This window comes from Capsicum annuum, chromosome 6, assembly GCF_002878395.1.
Source record: "Capsicum annuum cultivar UCD-10X-F1 chromosome 6, UCD10Xv1.1, whole genome shotgun sequence".
NCBI classification, from domain to species: Eukaryota; Viridiplantae; Streptophyta; class Magnoliopsida; order Solanales; family Solanaceae; genus Capsicum; species Capsicum annuum.
This window is the reverse complement of record NC_061116.1, coordinates 151,247,724-151,270,432: the sequence shown is the minus strand read 5'-3', so window position 1 is coordinate 151,270,432 and position 22,709 is coordinate 151,247,724.

Here is a 22,709-nt window from a genome sequence, read left to right as displayed (position 1 = left end):
CTACTAGAATCTTAAAGCTTGACTTGTTACTCATTTTATCATCTACCGCTTAGCTTTATGCCATCACTCTAAGTTTATGAACCACTATATTAACTCTAACCTAAAATGCACTCACTTTGCTCTAAAGTCTAGGATATAATTAACACACACGAAACCAAACTTACCCTGAAGGACTATATCTTCGCGTAGATCACCTAAAGTTAATACTTCTTTCTAAGATTTGACCCTTACACTTCTGTCACCCCAAAAGTCATCATATAACAACTTAAACACTCACCAACTTAGATGTTTAACACTTGACATGGATATCATCATTCTTTAATAAACCACGCTACTACCTTAATACTCTGCTAACATCACATACTATCACATCTCCAAAATTACATTCTCTAAACTATAGGAATCAAGATCATACCAACAAAGCTCAATACTAGGAATCAAAACTCCTTAACTTAGCTATTAAGAACATCATATACTATACAACTAGTCTCCTTCATCTTAGAAACTCAACGGTACTACTAGCCACACAACACTTGATAAATTTCAAAGATAGCAGAGCCCTATATCATTATGGGCACACCTCAACATCATACTTACAAAATCATACTTATTCACGAATAGTTACTTCCCTATAACTATACCTTTAACCAAGAAATCATCATATCCACCTTCATGACAACCAATCGTTCAAACTTAATGTCTAGTGCTTAACATGATTTGCAACCCCACCTCATACACAATGCTCACTTAGAAACTATAAAACAAAATATCAAGAAACACTAGCCCACTCAAATCTCATAACAACAATAATCAATCATAATGATATGGCCTATCTTAATCACAATCCATTAACACATCCTTCGTCCACACATCATTACTATATACCTACCTATACACCTAAACTCCTTTCACATCTCTATAAGTTTCAACTAAACTCCTTCTTGCAATCTCAGGGCCTAAATTAACAACACTCATCCACCAATCTCTTTCATCAATAACCTATACTTTTCTAGAACAACAAACTCTGTCAACAACTCTTTTCATACTTCAAGAAAATAATAATTCACCTGAACTAATAACTCCTTCTTTAACTTCTACTAAACTAACACATAAGGACATATCACTTTATTACTAACTCAATCGTATGTAAAATGACTCGGCTATACATATATTCAATATATCGCACTTAACACTATTCTTATCAATACACCTCTAAATCCCCAGTTCCAAATAACACAAGAACAACAAGGTGAACAATAAGTTATTAGTGAGTGAAAATAAGCCTCACACGGCTTCACTAGACTTTGATTTTTCAATAACACAATGATAACAAGATTACAAAAGATAGAAACCTGACACATAATATTCATTGATCCAAAAAATTACATATCTAACTTTGTGTTAACTGAATAACTCATAAGAATGAGGGCATAATTTTAAACTTGATTGGCTTATAACACACCTGAAGGCCCCTCTCAAGCTGCTTTGTGAGACTTCTAAAACTTCTTGCTAGAAAGTCTGAGAGCATTATCAGGAGAGGAACTAGAACTTGTTGATCATGCTATCTCAAGAATAATACAAGGATAGGAACGTATAAATTTACATTATGGATTCTGAGGAGGAATCTGAAAGCACCTATGACTTGGGCTTAGTGCACGACTTTCATGAACATGAATAAAACACTTCAATCTTCAAAACTCAAAAGCACTGATGGGATGCTTTCTAGCTCATTTACGATCCCATAACTATCTGTAGAGATTGTCTGAGAAAGCTTTATCAGTAAAGACTTAAGCTTGACTATTTTTTATACCTTAAAAATAAGGCAGATATGGCTTGAATAGTGTAAGATGAAAATCTATATAAGTTTCATAGAGAATCTTTCTATAGCATGATCTGAGACTTGAAAGGATGGAAACATTTCCTAAATGCCTCATAGCCTCTCAAAAAAAAGTATAGACCTCTCCATACCATTCCGCAAGACTCTACTACACACGGCTTCACAGACACCCTAGGAAACTTGAACTCTATGCTCTGATACCAAGTTTGTAACACCCTAAAAATAGGTCCCGAAATGTCACACGGTGCTTAGGGTCACAAGTGACCCCAAGCTAACCCTTCTACTGGCAAACTCATAAGAAACTAAATAAAATGCATAAATTGGTATAGGATCAGTGGAAGATAACTCTTTTCTGAATCTAATCAATACAAAATTGAATTCACCTGATTATAACTCTTCTCTTACAAAGAAAATTAAAACTAAATATAATAACTCTACTGACTATCTATGAAGTATCTACTTATACTGACTATAGATAGCAAGGACGTAACCCCAACTATCATTAATCAATACATAAGAATAATAAAGTAAAGAACAATAGTAAATCTAATTGAAGTCGCAAAAATAGGAGGAATCATCATCTGCTAGCTGGACTCTGCAACTGTCTAATTTTAACTGCACATACTACAACTTGTACCTAAATTATGAGACAATGTAGCGCATAGACATATACGTGGATCAGCACTTTAAGGATGTACTGAGTATATGGGGGTGCAATGCAATAAGTAAACAATATCATCAATCTTTATAGTAAATCTGCATACTGATATAAATGACTCATATAGCTTGAGTAAAAGATGAAATATGAATCTCATAAATCATGTATAATGAAGCATATAGTGCAAATATCATGAGTCATTCTATTTACTTCTAAAATCTGTATTCTCCATGGTATTCTCAAAACTTGTATGAAAAAGAAATCTTAAAATAATAGCTTTCAAAACTTATACTTTTATCTTTATAGAGAATAAGGAACTTATTTAGAACTTAGAGATTTTAGGTCTTTGGGAATTAGGAAACTTTTAAACTTAAAGCTTTGGAAATCTTGAAATCAAACTTTCAACACATATACTTTTATCTTAAATAGAGTAAGGGACTGCTTTGGGATTTTCTTCTAACCGGCTAATGTATGAGCAAATGCTAACATATTTGAGGCTTTCAATAGAGAAAAACTGCAGAGTCTTAAGCAATTTTTTTCATTTTTGTTTGTTTTATCTTTAATTCTCCAGTAGAAGCCAAGATGCATAAGAACCAATAAGGATGGAAGCAAAAGAGTTGAAATTAGAAGAAAATAGAAGAGAAATGTGGCTTGACAATATTCCTGATAAGTCGGCAGCCCTGTGATAAGTTATTAGCTTCATCGTTAGCCTTAGATAGAGAATGGGACTCAGCTAAAAGTTGTGATGACATTTTTTGATAAGCCATCAAAGAGTTGATAGGATGTCAAAGTTGTCGTCAGCCTAAGGTAGAAAATGGGAGCTGAGATAGAAAAGTGATGACATCCATGATAAGTCGACAAAGATCTGATAGGTCATCACATTTTGTCGTCATCCTTGAGCAGGAAGTGCTAAAACTGAAAAAGGAGTTGATGACATTTGTGATAAGTCATCAGGCTCCTAATAAATTTTCACGAATGTTGTCACCTAATTCAAGAAATTATTAAACTCTATGATTTTGTTTCCTTATTTAGGCTATAATATTAAAGTCTTGTTTAGGGTTTTCTAAGGGGTTTCGAACCTAAGTTGGAGACACATATTTTGTTACTTTTCTCTCTAGTTTTTTGGCTTGAAAAATAATTAACTTTGAAGAGATTTTCATCAATATTTTGGGATTTTCATTGTGATCAAATTGGAGAATCATTAGTTATTATTCATTTTGTGGTAAGTTTATTTTTCAAATCATAAATACAACTAGCTGCTTCGATTTTTGCATTATGAGTAGCTAAATCCCTTTAACCCGAATTATGGGATCTAGGGGTAAGTCTTGATAAGATGCTAAGTGTTCAAGATTCGAAAGGTAATATGACTCCTTGATAGATCTGAGGTTTTAATTATCGTCTATTGGTTGCAAACAATAGATAACACCTTCTTTGATTTGCTTGATATAAGAAATCAATTATAGTAGGAAGTGAACTATCAACAGGGACTTAGAAGGACTAAAAACCTCTATTTAATAATTGACGTTGTAACAAGGTTGATTAACTTGAGGTAAAGTTTGGTCAGTGAATATAAATTCCCTAAGTTCGAGAGGATTAGGTAATTAAATTCTTAAGTAGGTCGAGAGACATTTAGGCATAACTTTGATAAAGATAATCTCTTGTCCTACCTACTGTGAGAATCTTGAATCATTATTCGTACCTGTCAAGTACCAAAACCCCTAGTGAACATAATTCTGGTATTTTCATAAACTCTTGATTAAAAACACCAAAGTTAAAGTAACTGACAATTATTTGTTAAACTCAAAAAAAACCCATCTAATGAAACATCCAACTATCAGTTGATTAAATTGCAAATGACTTAAGTTCACACCATATTCCCTATGGGATTCGACCCCAAGCAAGTTGGGTCATATATTGACAACGATCGCTTACATTCTCATTAGAGAGGTGTAGTTTCAGTGTTATCAAATAATGGCGCCACTACCGGGGAGTACGATTATCAATTAAATTTTATGTGAGCTAATTGATTGTTAGTCAAGTTTCCTAGTTTTACGTTTATTTGTTGTTTTTCTTATTTCATGCTCTTTTTAGTGTACGCCAAAAACTAGAATTTTAGGAGAACCATTATTACCACTTAATCCAAAATTGCAATGAATTGGAAGAATGGCAGACCAACAAGAGGCTGATAGATTAGTAGCCTTAGCTAGAACTCAGGTGAATATGCAGAATGTCGGTCAGAAAGCACGTCATCCAAATCCTAAAGATAAAGATTTGGAGATGAGGAGTTGCTAAATCCTGGTAACCTAAGGCGTGCAGAGGAAGTAGGTGCACCATTACAGCGTAATGCTAACAGGAACTATCTATTCAAAGGAAGGCAAGATTTCCAGTCGGTCCAGTATGACCTCAATAATGATGATGATAGAATGGATGGAGCAGGTGCAACGGGTGCAATTATTCCTCCAATGTTGGCACCTGGGGCAAAATTCAACATTACGAGTACTATGATTCAACTCCTCAATCTGAAGGGGTTGTTTGGTGGCCTTCCTGGGGATGACTCAAACTTGCATTTGGTGAACTTTGCCACCATCTATAAATTTTTTGATAACCTAGGAGTGGGTTAGAATACTATTTAATTGAGGTTGTTTCCATTGTGTCTATTTGAGGAGGCAACATTGTGGCTTAATGAGCTGATACCCGATTCTATAATCGACTAGAGGCAGTTGAAAGAAGATTTTCTAGAAAGGTTCTTTCTGCCTTTTTGGAGGGTACAGTTGAGGGATGAGATCAGCAACTTTAAGCAGCTCCAGACTGAAGCTTTGCATAAAACCTGGGAGAGATTTCAGAAAAAGTTGACATAGTGTCTGAACCATAATATAACAGACATACACTTGATGGAGACTTTGTACAGGGATCTTAACTCTGTTACAAAACCAATTATAGATAATATTGCTGGTGGTTTGTTTGTTGTTCTTACATTCCTAGAGTCTTTAGAAATGCTAGAGAGAATGACCAAACAAAGTCAAGCATGGCATACTAGAGAATCTGCGATAACCAGCCCCGCTATTGTTGTGGGTATTACTACAAAAAAATGTAGAAGAGATGAGGAGCGTGACTAACACATGGCTCACCTAAAAATATAGATGGATCTGCTAACCAAGCATTTACTATTAGGCAAGACTGAGAAGGTAAAAGTTGTAGGGTCTCAAGATAGAGTTGATGTTGATGCAAAAGAAAAGGCGATAGCTGAGGGAATCAAGGTCGGAATTATTATGATAATCCTGATTATAAATATTGGAAGAAGGGAAATTGGAGGAACAATAATGATAGGAGCAAGATCTATGTCCATCCCTGAAATCATGAGGCTGCTACAACAAGTTCTGAAAATATGTCCATAAAGGACATAATGGCTAAGTTGTTAAGGGGAGTAGAGGCTACCAAATCTGGTGTGACTACTATTAAGATAGATCTATCATCTATCAGTCAGTTAGTAAACTCACACTCCACCGCAATCAAATAATTGGAGTAGTAGATGAGCCAACTCTCCGCAGTATTCAACCAGAGAAAGAGCGGAATATTACCAAGTGATACGGTCTAGAATCTGTAGAATATTACCACTAGAAGTGGTAAGATATTACCTGACCCTTTTGTGGGCAAAAGTTTGGTTGAAGATGTGACTGAGGTAGATTATGAATCTAAAGAAGAATGTCCAGTGGAGTCTGGGGAGCTGGATGGTGCTGTTGATGCTTCGAAAAAAATGGAAAGAGAAGAAAAAGGAGGTAGATTTGAAAACTCTCCCAAGACCACCACCTCCTTTTCCTTAACGATTGAAGAAAAAAACTAATGATGTAAAATTCAGCAAGTTCATGGCAATGCTCAAACAATTAACAATAAATGTACCGTTGGTAGAGTCACTCGAGAAAATGCCTGGATATGTTGAGTTTATAAAGGAACTTGTGACTAAGAAAAGAGCGGTGAGCTATGATATGGAGGATTATCTCCACCATTATAGCATTATCTCTACGAGAACCTTGGTGGAGAGGAAGCTAGATCTAGGAGCATTTACTATTCCTTATACGATTGGGTCTATGAAATTTGCTAAGGTATTATGTGATCTAGGAGCAAGCATTAATTTGATACCGCTGGCTGTATACAGAGAGCTCGGCTTAGGAAATCCCACACCTACCAATATGCCACTTGTGATGGCAGATACGTCGGTAAAATGACTTGTTGGTACTTTGTATGATGTGTTGGTGAACTTAGCTAGCTTTATAGTCCCTGTAGATTTTATGATTCTAGATAACGAGGTTGACCTTGAGGTGCCCATAATCTTGGGTCAACCTTTCCTCACAACCAGAAGTGTATTGATCGATTTGCGAGTGAATGAGCTCTTATTTAGGATGAATGATGAGGTGGTATGATTTGATGTGTGCAAATCAATGAATCAGCATAAAGAAATGAGTGTGTTCTCAGTAGTTGATGTGTATTATGAGGACAAACAGGAGATGTCAATAAAGGAGTAACTTGTTGTTGAGCCTTTAGCTGTAGTTCTGATAATTTTTTATCGTGAAGGCATTGAGGAATACGAAGAGACTGTTTGTTCTTTGTCAGGAATGGGTTCATAGCCTTATGATCCTAAGAAGCTAGACCTTGATCTTGCGAATCAACCTACACAACCAGCTAAGCCATCCATTGAAGAGCCACCGGTGTTGGAATTGAAAGAGCTGCCTGGGTATTTAGGGTACATGTTTTTGGGCCACAGAAACACGCTACCTATTATTATTGTGGCTGATTTGGGAGAGTATCAAATAGAAGCACTTATTTCTGTATTTCATAGGTACAAGAGAGAAATCGGATGGACTATCGCAGATATTATTGGCATTCCCCCTGGCATCTGCACCCATAAAATACAACTGGAGGAAGATTGTATTCTAACCATCAAGAACCAGTGACCTCTTAAACCACCAATAAAAGAGGTAGTTAAGAAGGAAATTACTAAGTGGTTAGATGCAGGAGTGGTTTACCCTATTTCAGATAGCAAATGGGTGACCCTAGTTCAATGTGTGCTAAAAAAAGGGGGCATGACTATAGTTGCAAATGAAAGAAATAAGCTGATTCCACTTAGGTATATGACTGAGTGGAGAGTTTTCATGGATTACCGTAGACTAAATTCATAGACTTTGATAAACCACTTCCCTATGCCCTTTATGGACCAAATGCTTGATCGATTGGCTGGAAGGGAATGGTATTGCTTCTTAGATGGCAATTCTGGATATAATAAAATCTGTATTGCTCCTGAAGATCAGGAGAAAATGACATTCATATGCCCATATGGCACCTTTGTATTTAAGAGGATGCCTTTTGGGCTATGCAATGCACCCGCCACTTTTCAATGGTACATGATGTCTATCTTCTCAGATATGGTGGAGGACACCGTAGAGGTATTCATGGATGAATTCTCTATGGTGGGAGACTCATTTGAGTTATGTTTGGAAAACTGAGTATGGCTTTGCAACGATGTATTGAATTTAATTTGGTGCTTAATTGGGAGAAATGCCACTTTATGGTTGATCGGGCATAAAATTTCAGCAAAAGGAATAGAAGTTGATCGAGCCAAGGTTGAAGTTATTAAGAAACTACCACCTCCCATTTCATTGAAGTGAGTGTGTAGTTTCCTTAGGCATGACGTCTTTTATTGGAGGTTTATAAGAGATTTATCGAAAGTTGCAAATCTACTTTTCAAACTTTTGGAGAAAGAAGTGAAGTTTTCCTTCGATGATGAGTGCTTGAAGGCATTTGAATGTCTTAAAAAGAAGCTGGTTGAGGCCCCTATCATGGTTGCACCGGACTGGTCAAAACCATTTGAGATCATGTGTGATGCAAGCGGTGTTGCCCTTGGAGCTATATTAGGACAAAAGAGAGAAAAACTGTTTCATCCAATATATTATGCCAGCAAAGCACTGAATGGAGCGCAAAAGAACTACAATATCACTGAGCAGGAACTCCTGGCTGTAGTGTATGCTTTTGAGAAATTCAGAGCTTATATGCGTGGGACCAAGGTAGTGACCCTCACTGACCATGAAGAATACTAACTGAAATGGGATAAACGATAAGCTAAAGTACATAACTAAACATTATCAACTGAACATGACTACATGATTGACATTGCTAAGATTTATACTGAGTATGCATATTTGATACATGATTTCATGACTGAACTGACTCATGAATACACGATTGAGATTTCTAATAATTGAGTTTCACACAAGGAGAATGCATGTCTGATGCATGAACACATGACTTAATAGGCAATGGTTGATGGATACCAAGTTTATGATAGGAATCTAAGCATGAAACTGGTTTATAACTGGAACTTGAACATGAAACTAAATAAGCTTTAAGGAAAGCTATTGCCTTCGGCTGAGTCTGAGTTGTGTAGAAAAGGTGAGGGTGCTTGGATCGCATGCCTGCTTCTTCTTTTCAAGTAGCTCCCTCAACAGACTGATTCTGCCAAAGAACTTTGACTAGAGCGACTTCTTTGTTCCTCAGTCTATAAGTCTGATAGTCAAGGATTCCAACTGGAATCTCTTCATAAGAGAGGTTTTTCTAAATTTCTATGCCCTCAATAAAGACTATGACTACTGGGTCACCTATGCATTTCTTAAGCAAGAAGACATGAAAGACCGGATGCACTGAAGCTAGATCTGAAGGCGACTCGAGATCATAAGCTACTTTGCCAAAGCGATTGAGAATTTTGAAGGGACAGACATATCAGAGACTGAACTTTCCCTTCTTGTCGAACCTCTTCACTCTTTTCATGGGAGAGATTTTTAAACACATGAAATTTTTTGACCTCATCTCGAGATCTTTTGTGAACACGCTTGAACGAGAACATAAGAACATGGCTGAGTTTGTAACATATGACGTGAACTGGGTATCATGAACTAAACTGAGCCATTGAGTACATGGCTTACAACTGATATTGGAGCTAGAGGGTCAACCTATGGGTACCCACAACTCCAAACTAGATTTGTTATGCAAAAAGAAAATAGAGGGTTTAGGGCATGATAGCTTGGGGGTTATAGAGAATCTCCCCCTTAGGACATTATGTCCCTAGAAGAATACTGTCTAGCCTGAGATACTGTGGAACACTGGGATGGTACATAGTGCACCTACAAACTAAATCGTGAATGAATATCTGGGATCTAAAACTGAGACATAATACATAAACCGAGCTGATCTTGCAACTACTGGGACTTTCTATCTTGGAATAGTTACATTCCTGAGATTTCTGATAGTAGGACTAGGTGCAAAGATGGGAAACCACACCATACAAACTTGTTGCCTGATTGCTAAACTGAATTACTGGCTGATTGATCTAACTCATACTAAAATTTGTACCTAACCGAAGTAATTCTTCTTCACCTGAGACTACTGAAAATATTTGCATGAGTACTGAGCAAGAATGCCTAATCATACTAACTTATCTGATTAATTAAATGACTGATAGCTGAATACTGGGCCTACAAGAAGGAACTATTCTTAGTCTTGAATAATTAGACTTCAACTGCAGAGCATTATGCATAGGAGATAAGGACATACTGAGTGACATAAGATATATGAGCATGAATTGAGGGTAACTATATTATTTGATAATGCAACACCAGGAGTACAACATGATTCTGGAATAATCTTGTAACCTGGGGTACTAGAAGCCTTACAATTGAGTGACTGATAACTATAAGCTATGGTCGAGTAAACTCGAAATTGAATAAAGTTACCGACCTGATTACTGGGCTAGAACTGAGATTGTAGCTAAGATGATAATTAAGACTGTAACTGTAACTAAGATTGTAGTTGGGACTGAATAATAGTTTTTGATAACTAAGGTTTAGACTGGAAATAAAGTACTAAATTCTGATGGCTAAGTAACTAATAACTGAAAGCCATTGCTTTGTAGGACTATCTGAGTCCTTTACTAAATATTGATTACTAAACAAACTCCATAACTAAGACTCAAGGGATAGAACAGCATCCCAATGGATTCACCAAGGGATCTAAACTGAGGGTATATGTGACATAGTTTGATTTTGGCTATTCATTAGGAGTGGAGCATAAATCATGTGGGTTGAACATACTGTAAGATGGACATGAGTGTATGAGTCATAAGTTGCATGACCTGAGTTTGAAATTTCTATACTCATGGAACATGATTCGTAATACTAAGTGAACTGGGATTCCTCATACTAGGAACTTGAAATGCACACGATCCTAAGGAAAGTGCGTGAATGTAAGCTGTGTTCATGGAACTGAAAAATAAAGCATGCATAAGTATCGTGATGATTGAAGTACAAAACTTTGCACTGAGGCAGGAATGGGTCAAGAATCATCTTTTCTTACTGAATTTTTTACACATAATGGCACCACTACAAGAATCCTAAAGGCCTAACTTTCTGAGACATCATAACTGGACAATTCCTGTATACCTGTTAGGCTGTATTACTGAATTACTGGGGTGGAGACTGGAAAGGTCCTATTAACATTTGGTTTGACCTTAAAGTTACAAAATAAAAAGAAGCTCCTAAATTTGAAGAAGCGTAAACATGTAAGTGGAAGGAATGTAACATACCAGTGACTACACCAAAAGAACTTTCATGATCATGTTGGGACTGAAATGCATAGAGTCTATTTAGGCGTTGCCTACTGATAATGTTGGAATTGGCACTTTGTTGATTCAAGCGACCAGAATGAGCTTAAGGACGATTTTGCTAACTTCGCAGATCAGGTTTAGGACATTCTCAGACCTTGTGACCTGAATCGCCACATCCAAAACACACATTACAACTGGATCTACACACACCCTTATGATACTTACCACATTTTTTGCAAGGCGGATGAGTGCGAATAATGCTTGCACTATTCTGAGATTTGGACCCCGGCACCCTATCTTTGCTACCATTTCTGAACTTAAGAACTGAAGCACTGGCTGAGAAAGGAACTAGAACTTAAAACTTCTTGCTATAAAAGAACGGTTACCACCCTGCGACCCTGGCTGAGAAGAACTATAACCACCTATTCTGGCTCTCTTATTCTCTCTCTCCTTCTTCTTAAGTTTCTTCTCTTCAATCTATTGAGCATGGACCTTAAGTATAGATATGTCTATTTCCTTAATCAACATTGCAGTACTACACTCCTTAGCCACTTTACATGAAACCCCAAACACAAACTTACTCATTTTAGATCTTACTCATTTTAGATCTACTATCTATTACTACATGGGGAGCATACCTAGCTAACTGGGTGAACTTGAGGGAGTATTCTTTTACGCTCATGATATCTTATCTGAGATTGATGAACTCTAATATTTTGGCTTCTTTCTTCTCTAGGGGAAAGAATCAATCTAAGAAGGCTGTAGCAAACTCTTCCTATTTTATAGGCTCTACATTTGTACCTCTATCTACCTTCTACTATTTAAACCACATATGGGCTATATCTTATAGCTGATAAGTGGCTAAATCTATACTCTCACTGGAAGTTACTCCCATGATGTCTGTGACTTTTTAAACCTAGTTAAGAAACTCCTGTGGATTTCTTCGAACTTAGAATTAGAGAATAGGGGAGGATTTATTTGGGTGAAGTCCCAAAACGTGGTTGTAGCTGAATTAGCCACTGAGTTATCCAGAATAATAGCTGGCCATTCATTCAGAGTTGTGACTGAATTGGCTAGAGTAGTAAATCCAGTCCTGAATTTTGCATGGGAAACATGTTCATCTAGGGTATCTGCCTAAACGGGTTGAGGTGCTGATTAATTACTGATTCTCTTTTCGCTAGCCCCTTTGGAAGGCATATTCTGTAAGCGAGAGGAAGGAGCAGATTATACTGAGAAATTAATTGAAGATTATGCTAACTGGCATGACATGAGTACTAGAAGAAGGAAAACTATTCCTAAAACATCACATAGCCTCCTACACATAAGTATGGTGCATAACATACCCATGCATAAGACTCTAACAGATGCAACTTTTCACGCTTCTTAGGACACTTTTGAACCTTAGGCTCTGATACCAAGTTTGTAATGCCTCAAATATGGTACCTGGAATGTTACATGGTGCTCATAACCATGAAGGACCACAAGCTAACCTATGACTGATATCTATAACTGAGCATTGAATAATATACTGTAAATATATGGAATATAAGTTGTAAGTTCATAAGTTTTAAAACTGAACTAATACTGAATATAAAGCAATGTCAATAATGGGGTATAACAATACCCAAAACTGAAATAAATTGTCTGAAATATGTTGTAGTCTGAAAGCCTCTAAACTGTCTGAAATCTATGGAGTTGATGGGATATGTCCCCAACTAACTACAAACTACTAAAATAATAAAGAAATAAAATTATCATGCTATCCTCGAATGATGAAAAATATCTGCTAGTCTAGCTGCTGAACTTCTGATCTACTAAGGATGTTCAGGAACTTATGCTTCTAAACCTATGGTATAAAACACCATAGCACAAATGCATCAGTATGTTGAATGTACTAGTATGCATGTGAGGTGGTTGAATACAATGGTTTATATACATGAATAATACTAACTGACTGAATAACATGAATGTGAGAATACATGCATGAATATGTAACTGTGACTAAGATCATGATAACACTAACTCATGTATTCTGATAATGTGAATTTTCTGATAAGTGAGTACTAATACTAGGATACTAAATGACTAATTCTATTGAGTGTTGAGGAACTTATGTCGTATTACTGATAAAAGAATGACTGTTTCTGACAGTTCTGATTACGAAGAACTGGTCTGATTGACTGTACCTAACAGTCCTAAAATCTAAATATTGGCAATAAGAATTTCATATAATTAATATACTATTAACTGGGTAACTGTGTCTGACAGTCCTGAAATTTAATGGAACTTGCTGAGTTCTGTACTATACTGAGTGAGTGTATATGATAGTCTTGATATCTGAAGAACTATCAGAGTTTTATTATTGAGACTGAGTGACTGTATCTAACATTTCTGATATCTGAAGAACTATCGGAGTTCTATTACTGAGATTTGGTGACTATATCTGACAGTCTTGATATCTGATGAACTATCTGAGTTTTATTACTGAGACTGAGTGACTGTATCTAATAGTTCTAATTTTATAATTGAAACTGTGGGAGAATTCATCTAACTGATATTCCCCAAATCTGAACTGGTAAGGTCCGACCTGTAACCTCAGCTAGAAGGGTGTCAGTACCATGCCACGGGTCAAGACAAGTTGTGAGTAAACCCTCTCTGACAGGGAGTTCTTCTGTCAACCCTTCCTATAAGGAAAACTCAAATGAGATATATAGTCTCTAGACTCGTAGGGGTACATCTCAACCTACATTGGCTACATAGTTCTGCAATGTAGGGATTGCTACTAAGGATCACTCCCTCAACTGGCTGACAGTGTGTGTTCTTATCCCTGGGTTCACTCAGTGTTAAATCCTACTCCTAACTGAATAGACACAGAACTGATTTCCTAGTTCATACAAGGCTGGACTGATCTGTTACTAATAAACTAGATTGAACTGAGTTCACTAGATTTTTGTTAACTCATAGAATACTACTGAACTCTGTTAATTGAAAGAATACTACTGAGTTCTACTAGCTTAATGAGTTTACTTAGGTCTGAAGTTAATACTACTGAGACATGATGACTGACTGAGATCACTGAGATTCCTGAGATTACTGAGATTACTGAATAGGACTGGACTGATACTGAGTTTATTGATTTTTCCTGAGTCACATAACTAACTGAATTCTACTGATCATGGCTTAACTGAGAGTATCGTGAAAACTGACACTGGCTCTAGGCACACAGCTAAATTGTCGGGTACAAGTCCCCCAGGACTTGATAGTATAAAAATGACAAGACTTGACACTTCTTGAACACAACCAATATCAACAATTCATAATATAATAAGTTAGGGATTTCATGATGAACATGGTTATTATAATCTTGTACATGGAAAGAATGAATATAATCAATGTCATTATTCCATATTCTAGCATCATGAGCATTTCAACAAACATCTACATTGCACATCAATAGCATAGGTGTAACTTGAACATAAGGGTAAAACATGAGTCCATCACTTAAGTCACAATTGAACTATATTACATGATTTCTAGTTTTCTGAGTATTTTATCAAACACCTTACATGCACCTCTTAGGGCATTGGTATAATCATCTATTAACACCTCATAAACCACTCAATTCATGGATTTAAACTCATATACTAATGTAATTCCATAAAAACACATTGAGATTCCAACTTGGGAACTATACAACAACAATCACATAAACATAATCAATCCACAACGTAATACTCATAATACATAATTTAAAACTTGATTCTTCGGCTTCATGGACGAAAGGAATCCATGAATGAACACTATGCATACCTGATAAAGGAAACCTTGAAAGTTCTTGGAGTTCTTAGATGGATGTATTGATATTTGCTTTTGAAACTTGGGGCTGGGATTTTCTATCTTTGAGAGAGAGTGATTTATTTCTTAAGATATATTGATAAACAATGAGCTAATAGGTCTTTTAAGGTCTAATGTCGTGTATAGTCTGATTTGGAGTTTTTGGAATTTACCAAACAACCCCTGAAATTAAATTACAGAACATGAAAAATCCTGATTTTACATGCTGGCGCGATGCGGTGAAATCGCGCTAGCTCACTTGAAACTAGACAATTAAGAAACTGGTTTGTGGCACGACACGGTGGAAATCGTGTTGCCACCTTAGTTTGCAACCTGAAAGTTTGGCGCGACACGAAGACATTGTGGAGATTCACTGAAAAAAGGACAATTCTGAATTTGAGCCTTGGCTCGACTCGCCATAATCGTGGAGGCTCATTGGATTTTGATGATTGTCATTTAGGCATGCTCCGCGATGCATTGATGGATCAGGTGATACACTGTCTCACTAAAAAGACTCTAACTCTTCACCTGGGTGTCGGATTTGGGTGAATTCGATATTGACGGAAAGCTTATTGAATTTCCCACACAACAAAAGTGAAAATCTTGTAAATTCCACATATATAAAAGTGGATTCATATTTTAAATCAAGTCTTTAACATTTTTGGAATGATGTTAAGCTAGGTAGAAATACGGGGTATTACATGAAGTCTACGTTTTAATAATGACATACTAACAAGTGGATCTTTGCAGGTCATTGAAGACTACTAATAAAGAAAGCCATCTCCAAGAATGGAAGGACATCAATTTACGATCCATAGCATTAAGGAAAATCAATCAGAATAAGAACAAATAGAAGGAGAATCTCAGTCCCATAAGTCTCGACAAATCGAATCAATCATGAAGAATCTCTGGCCCAAGAGTCTCAAAAATTAAGATCAATAATGACTAAAGAAAAATGATAAAAAATCACAAGAATATTTAGAAAAGCATCAATATATACAAGACCAAAAGGAAAAATAGATCACAGACATTTTTGATATTGACGCGATCTAAAAACTTATATAGATATATCATACGGCTATATTCCTCAATAAAGGAATAAATTTCAATTAACTGAAGATCATTTGAATAATGGTAATAGGTGGATAAATGTGTCATTTAGGAAAAAATATAATTAGTGAAAGTTTATTTCAAAAAATTATCAAACACTTGGTGTGCACATCTCATTTGTCTATATTTTCCAAACATACTTGGGTACTAAAGATTTCTCACTTGTATGCATACCTTATTCAAGCAGCAAACATCTCATCTATAAGTAAGACAACATAGAAAGCATAATAATCAAAACTTTAGTCCCTCTCCAAATTATGCATTCTAAGGCCTATTCTCAAAAATAAAAACACAGATTCATGACACTTACCAGAGTTGTGATGCAGGAGGGATGCAAGGATACTATTTGAGAGCTCACAAACTTGGCTAGAAATCAGCCCAAATTGTAGAGTACAATCTTGAAAGAGAGTGTGAGGGAAATGAGGGAAATGAGGGAAACTAGGGGCTAAATGACTGAAGTGGCCACGACCACCATCAAGGGACCGCGATTCTAGACACCCATGTAACTGTGATTACGGACACCCATGTAACCGTGATCACTCTTGGGGACTATTATCGCAGTAACTGAGAGCAATTTTGTTGCCCTGTTTTCCCCTGTTAAGCATTTTATTCAATTTTGACATGTTTCTTCCCCGTTAAGTTTTTTTAATGCAGATTTATACACTTTCCCCTTTTTAAGCTTACCCAATACACTCCATAGTTCCACAAATACATGGGTTATTCATATGTAAAAGATAAAATCTACCCTACAAAAATATAGCAAAATGGATGTGAGTCACTCTCATGGTATTTATAGGTTGCCTCCCACCTAGCACCTTAGTTATCATCGTGGCACGACGTATTCCTTCCTTCATTCTCAAGGTGGGTCTTCAAACTTCTCCTCATTCATCTTCTCATTTTCAACATCCACCACGAATACTACTTTTAACTCCACGATTCACTTCTTTAACTTGCGAATTTTGAAAGAGACCTCATCCTTTTGCACTCTAAATCTCATCTCCCCCAGCTCTAGATTTACAATGGATCTCTCAGTGGCCAAGAAAGGACGATGAAGAATAATAGGCACCTCTTGGTCCATTTCACAATCCAATAAATCAAAATTTCCTGATAGAATGAAGTTGTCCACTTTCAGAAGGACGTCAAACAATATACCCACGGCCTTTTTATAGACCAGCCCACCATCAAGAGCCACATAGAGTTGGCATCAGGGTATCTAAACCATGTTTCATGTATATGACAAAAGGCATTAAGTTGATGCTCGCACCAATGTCACATAGAGATTTTGTGAATTCATGCATCCTAATTGTTCAAGGAATAGTGAATGCTCCGCGGTCATCTTTATTTTTCGCAATCTTTCTATCCATGATAGGACTAAACCCATGAGTGACCTTAATAGTATCTCCTTCAACAAGATTTTTCTTGGACATCAACTTTTTACTCAACTTAGTGTATCTCGGGATCTCTTGGGTAACTTCAAGCAACGGGATATTTATAGATAGGTTGCTAAGTTTTGCCATGAACTTCCCCAATTTTTCATTTTCCTCTTTTTATGTAATTGTTGGGGAAATGGGTAGGAACTTGGATGGTTGGTCTTACTTTATTTTGTGGCTTTTTAACTTCAACCCCTACTTCATCATTTGTTTCTCTTCCTTAAGGCTGCATCTTCTTGGTCTTAGCTTTGGGAAAACTTTTGCTCAAGTTTCCCCTAACGGGTTGATCAAGTTTTTTATCACTACTTGTGACAATTGTTAGGACTTGCACGTCATTCTTTAGGTTAGTAGTTGTGTCACTTAGAAGTCCTTCTCTACGCCTCGCATTTAATTATGTGGAGATTTGCCTGACTTGGGTCTCCAATTCTTTGATAGAGGTGGAGTAAGAAACCACTATTTGAGAGAGTTGGGAAAAATCGCCTTTCAATTTGGGGACCAATTTGTCCATACCTTCCACTCTACTCAAGATCTTTGCCAACACATCCTCGGTCTTGAACTTTTTTGGGGTCGATGACATTTGAATCTTTGGCCTTAGACCTATCATAAGGAGTAACATAGCAGTCATAATCACATTCACTATCTCTCAAATCTCTATCTCAGTCATGATCCATCCAACCTTGGTTCCCATCTTGCCTTTTATAGGCGGGGCGGGAACCACCCGAGTAGTTTACCAAGAATTGGATTTCTTCATCCAACTTATTTGCCTCTTCATCATCTTCATAAGACTTTGATTCTACTGCATTTACCAGTTTTGTGGGTGCACCCATAACATGTTTCATTAAGAGCTCAAGTTGGGTCATTATTTTGGCCATGTTCTCCTCATTTTCATCTTCCCATTTTATTTGTTCATTAGTCACCACGGAGGTTATAGAAGGGATCTTGGGATATTTGGTATCTCAGGTGTGCCAACAGTAATTTTGTTTTGACACTTGTCCTATCAATCAAAAGGCAGCAAGATGGTGCAATTTCACTATAGAGCCATCCACTGCATTATCCACCACCATTTTGTTCAGTGGATCAAGAGACCTATAGAAAATCTTGAGGAGCATCTTTTTCAGGACTTTTTAAATTGGGCTTTAAGATAGCTTTCCATTAAACCTCTCCCAAGATTCACACAACGGTTCTCTATTTATTTGCTAGAAGTTCACAATCTCATCCCACTTTTGAAGCAACTTTAATAGTGGGAAGTATATATCAAGGAACATCGTGGTAAGCTCTTCCCAAGATGTAATCGAGCTAAGTGGAAGTGAACAGAGCCATAAAACTGCCTCACCCATTAGTTAAGATGGGAAAATGTGAAGCCGAATGGATTCTTGTGTAATATGTGCTATGTTAAATGGCGCACAAACTTCCACAAAGTTCTTCAAATGGAAATTTGGGTCCTCATAAGTTTAACCCCCCATACAACCCTTTAATTTGCAACATGTGAAGCATGACGCTAGTCACATAAAAAACTCCATTCCCATTGATTGGTGGGATGCAAATTGCACTTGTTTGACCCCCTTTATTTAATTGTCCCTCATTATCTAGTTGGGCATCAAAGAGGCCCAAATTACATGCATTATCACTCATTGCTCCGTTTACACTTTAACCACCTACAAACGATTCAAAAACAACAAATAAAGTAAATTATATCTCTCCGGGTATTCCCAAGTAAAAATGACACCACACAAGTGAAATCTATATTTCACTTCCCGACAACGGCTCCATTTTGATAACGCTCAACTTACTCCCATAAATGAAGGGTGAGGCAGTCGTTGTCAAGTAATCCAATTTGAACTGGGGTAGAATCTCAAAGATGAATTATAAACTTCAAACCCTGTGGATTTTTAAATAACTATAAGTTTACCCAGAATGACAACAAACAATACATGTAAAATAAAATGGGGGTATTTGTTTGGAAATTCTTTAAAACAAACTTTAACAACCACTTAGTAAAGAAAACTTTTACTTTGAATTCAAGTTTTGAGGAGATCTTAGGATTATGTGTACCTAAAGGTAATGCATGTGGGTTGATGTTGGTTCAACATGAAATTTAGTTGCTAACTAAAGGATAGGCTAGATCTAAGATCATTGGGGTGAATCTTTCAACAAAACTACAATGATTTCACCCGTTGGCTCTATCGAGCACCAAATAAGTGTGCAATTTTTCATAATCACCCAAAACCTCAATCAAGCATTCCTATTTCTTGGATGATGCTATTGACATGATTTACACTCCTAATACACTTATTTCTAAGATTGGAAAAGGTAGTAAACCATAGGCTCAATTGTCCACCATTGTCTTGTCCCCATATAACCCTCTTTCGATGATGTTTTGGGTTACCTAATATTCATCTCCATCCCTTTTTTGAGGATTATAAATGGTTTATAAAGTTTAGAATTTTCACCAATCAAACCCATTTACAGATTTAGGGTTTTAACCCATTAAATTTCAACCCATAAGGTCAAGCAATGGTGGAATCCATGCTCAACAACTAAAATCCATGCAAACAAGATAATACCCACACACAATTACACTCTAGTTTAACATATTCCAAAAACTAAATTACTTTGCTACTCATGAAGAAAGTAAAGAGAGATATACCATAAGGATTATCCAAAGAACTCACTTTACAAAGATATAAAGAAATTTAGCCTTTAAAGTTAGTACACACTTTCCCAATTAGGGTTTTAAGATTTGAATTCAAAAATATCTTATGAGTTAAGCAATACCCAAATAAGAAAGGATCTTTGCTTATATATGATTTGGGATTGGTCTAAATGCTTTTACAGTCTAGCCCTGGGCATACTCCTGCTGAACTGCGATTGCGCATGACTGTCTTCTACTGCAGTTGTGTGCTGCAATCGTATTGTTCTGACTATCTTGACAGACCCCGACCACGGATTGAGGATCGTGGTCTGGGTAACTGAGGCTGATGTAGTCCAGGTCTTCAGTTGCACTCTTTTTTGCTCCCCTTTTATCATTTTCAATTCTAATCCACATCTTTTGATCTCCTCAACTCTATACCTACAAAGAATGGATATTAGTGTATTTTATCTCCAAATTTTTAGTGAGAATGAGTATAAAATTTTAGGCACTCATTATTGTTAAATGACTAATGGGATTCATAATTGAAAGAATTAAGCAATATCACAAAGTTCAACAAATAAAACTAAGGTCTACAACTAAATTATCAACCAAAATTAAAAACAAAGTAATCCAAAGTTCAAAATTGGATCTCAGAATCAAATATTTTTAAGTATAAAGAGTGCGTAAACTAACTAAAAATGTCAAAAGGGTATATATAGAGTATAAGGAAACCCTAGGAAACCATTCCCAAACAAAAGAGGAAAATCAAGGTTGGCCACTTACTGAAAACCTACGGGCCTTAGATGGAACCTATGGATAGTATATTTCTCTCCTCTGACATCTAAGCTAGCACCAATGGCCTGTAGGTAGAACCTATGGGCTGTAGGTGCCCACCATCAATAGCAGGGTCTTATTTTCTCAGCTTTTGATCCTTTGTTTCTCAAGTTCTGACACATACTTTGGAACCTAGGCCTTGTAGGTAGTACATATAGTCTGTAGGTTCCCACTTCAATGGTCCAAACTTCAACTTTCACTATTTTACTCTTGAAATATTCCAAAACCTAATTTCTCAAAAAACATAATACAAAACACATCATATTAAACAAAATGACCCAAGTGACTTGCATAGTTTTATCATTGTAAGTTTCAAAAAAGTGCTATAAAACCATTGAAAATCATGCACCCATAATAAGGGCATGACAGACTCTTTCACGCCAATCTCTTAGCATGGCACGCCCTTGGTTCAAATATGGGCAATTTTCTCCTAATATAAATAGAATAATTCCAACTTACTGTTAACACCTTGGACGACCTTTGGAGCTTGTTATACACTTAAGGAGGCTTCTCTTAGGGTTTTGATCCTTTCCTTTAGTGTAATTTTGGATTAAATATTATGATTTATTGTCACTCTATGAGTGGCTAAAACCCTCCTTTAGGGTTGAGGCCAAGAACATGATTATGTGTACTTAAATTTTAGTTGGGTATGTTATTTATTATTATTGTTGTTCATATATCCTTGTTATGACTATTCTACAGATTTGCAACCCTTAGGAGAAATAGATATTTATATTGTGTTCCCAAAATGAGGAGTGATAGACTAGAACATGGGAAATATAGAGTAGGATCTTAATCATTCAAGGGATTGAAGTTATGATTTCCATTTAGGATAGGAATATGCCTAATTTTCCCTATTCGGTTCATATATTAGATGAAACACAAATTCATTAACTTAGTTATTGCATCCTCTCTCAGCGGTGTAGTTATGGCACTATGTTAGATAGATGACTAGAGGCTTGGATTAGCATAATCATGTAATCAACCTCGTGTATCAAAAACCAAGATAATTAAACAACCCAATGAGATTATATGGCTAAGTAGGTTTGTTCATAGTGCCTTAACCTTGGGATTCTCTATATTATTGTTCAAGTATTTTCTTCTATAGCATTATTTATGATTACTTTTAGCTTTAAACTCTTGAATTTTTTTATCATGGTTGACTATACCCTTGGGATTTTATAACTTTGTTCAATCTTCATAGTATGACTAGAATAGATCATGGTTGAGCATAAGTCCCTGTGGGATCAACAGTTGGCATTTAAAGGCCACTTTACTACTTGGGTGACTAGGTGCACTTGCGTGTGTGCTTGGGTGCAACAAGTTTTTGGTGTTGTTGCCAAGGACTTAAAAATTGACAATTGTCTTACTTTTAGTTCTGCTATTTGGTTTCTTAAGTGCTAACTACATGATCTTAGATTTTGAATTTGCAGGTACAAATTTTAAAATCAAGCAAGCTAGCAAGCATAGTTACATTAGTTGAAGAGAAAAGCAGTACTTATCTATTTGATACCATATATTCAACAAGAGGAAGCTTTTCCTACACCAATGGTTGAAGATCCACCAGCCTGCAGGATAGTTCATGAAGTGGCAATCCCAATCGTAACAAATGTTACCACCATCATTTACAGACTAGCACATGCAGGTGAATTCAAGTTTAAATAGAATATGGTGTAGTTATTACATACCAGTGGGCATTTCATAAGCCTGTAACATAATAGTCTATA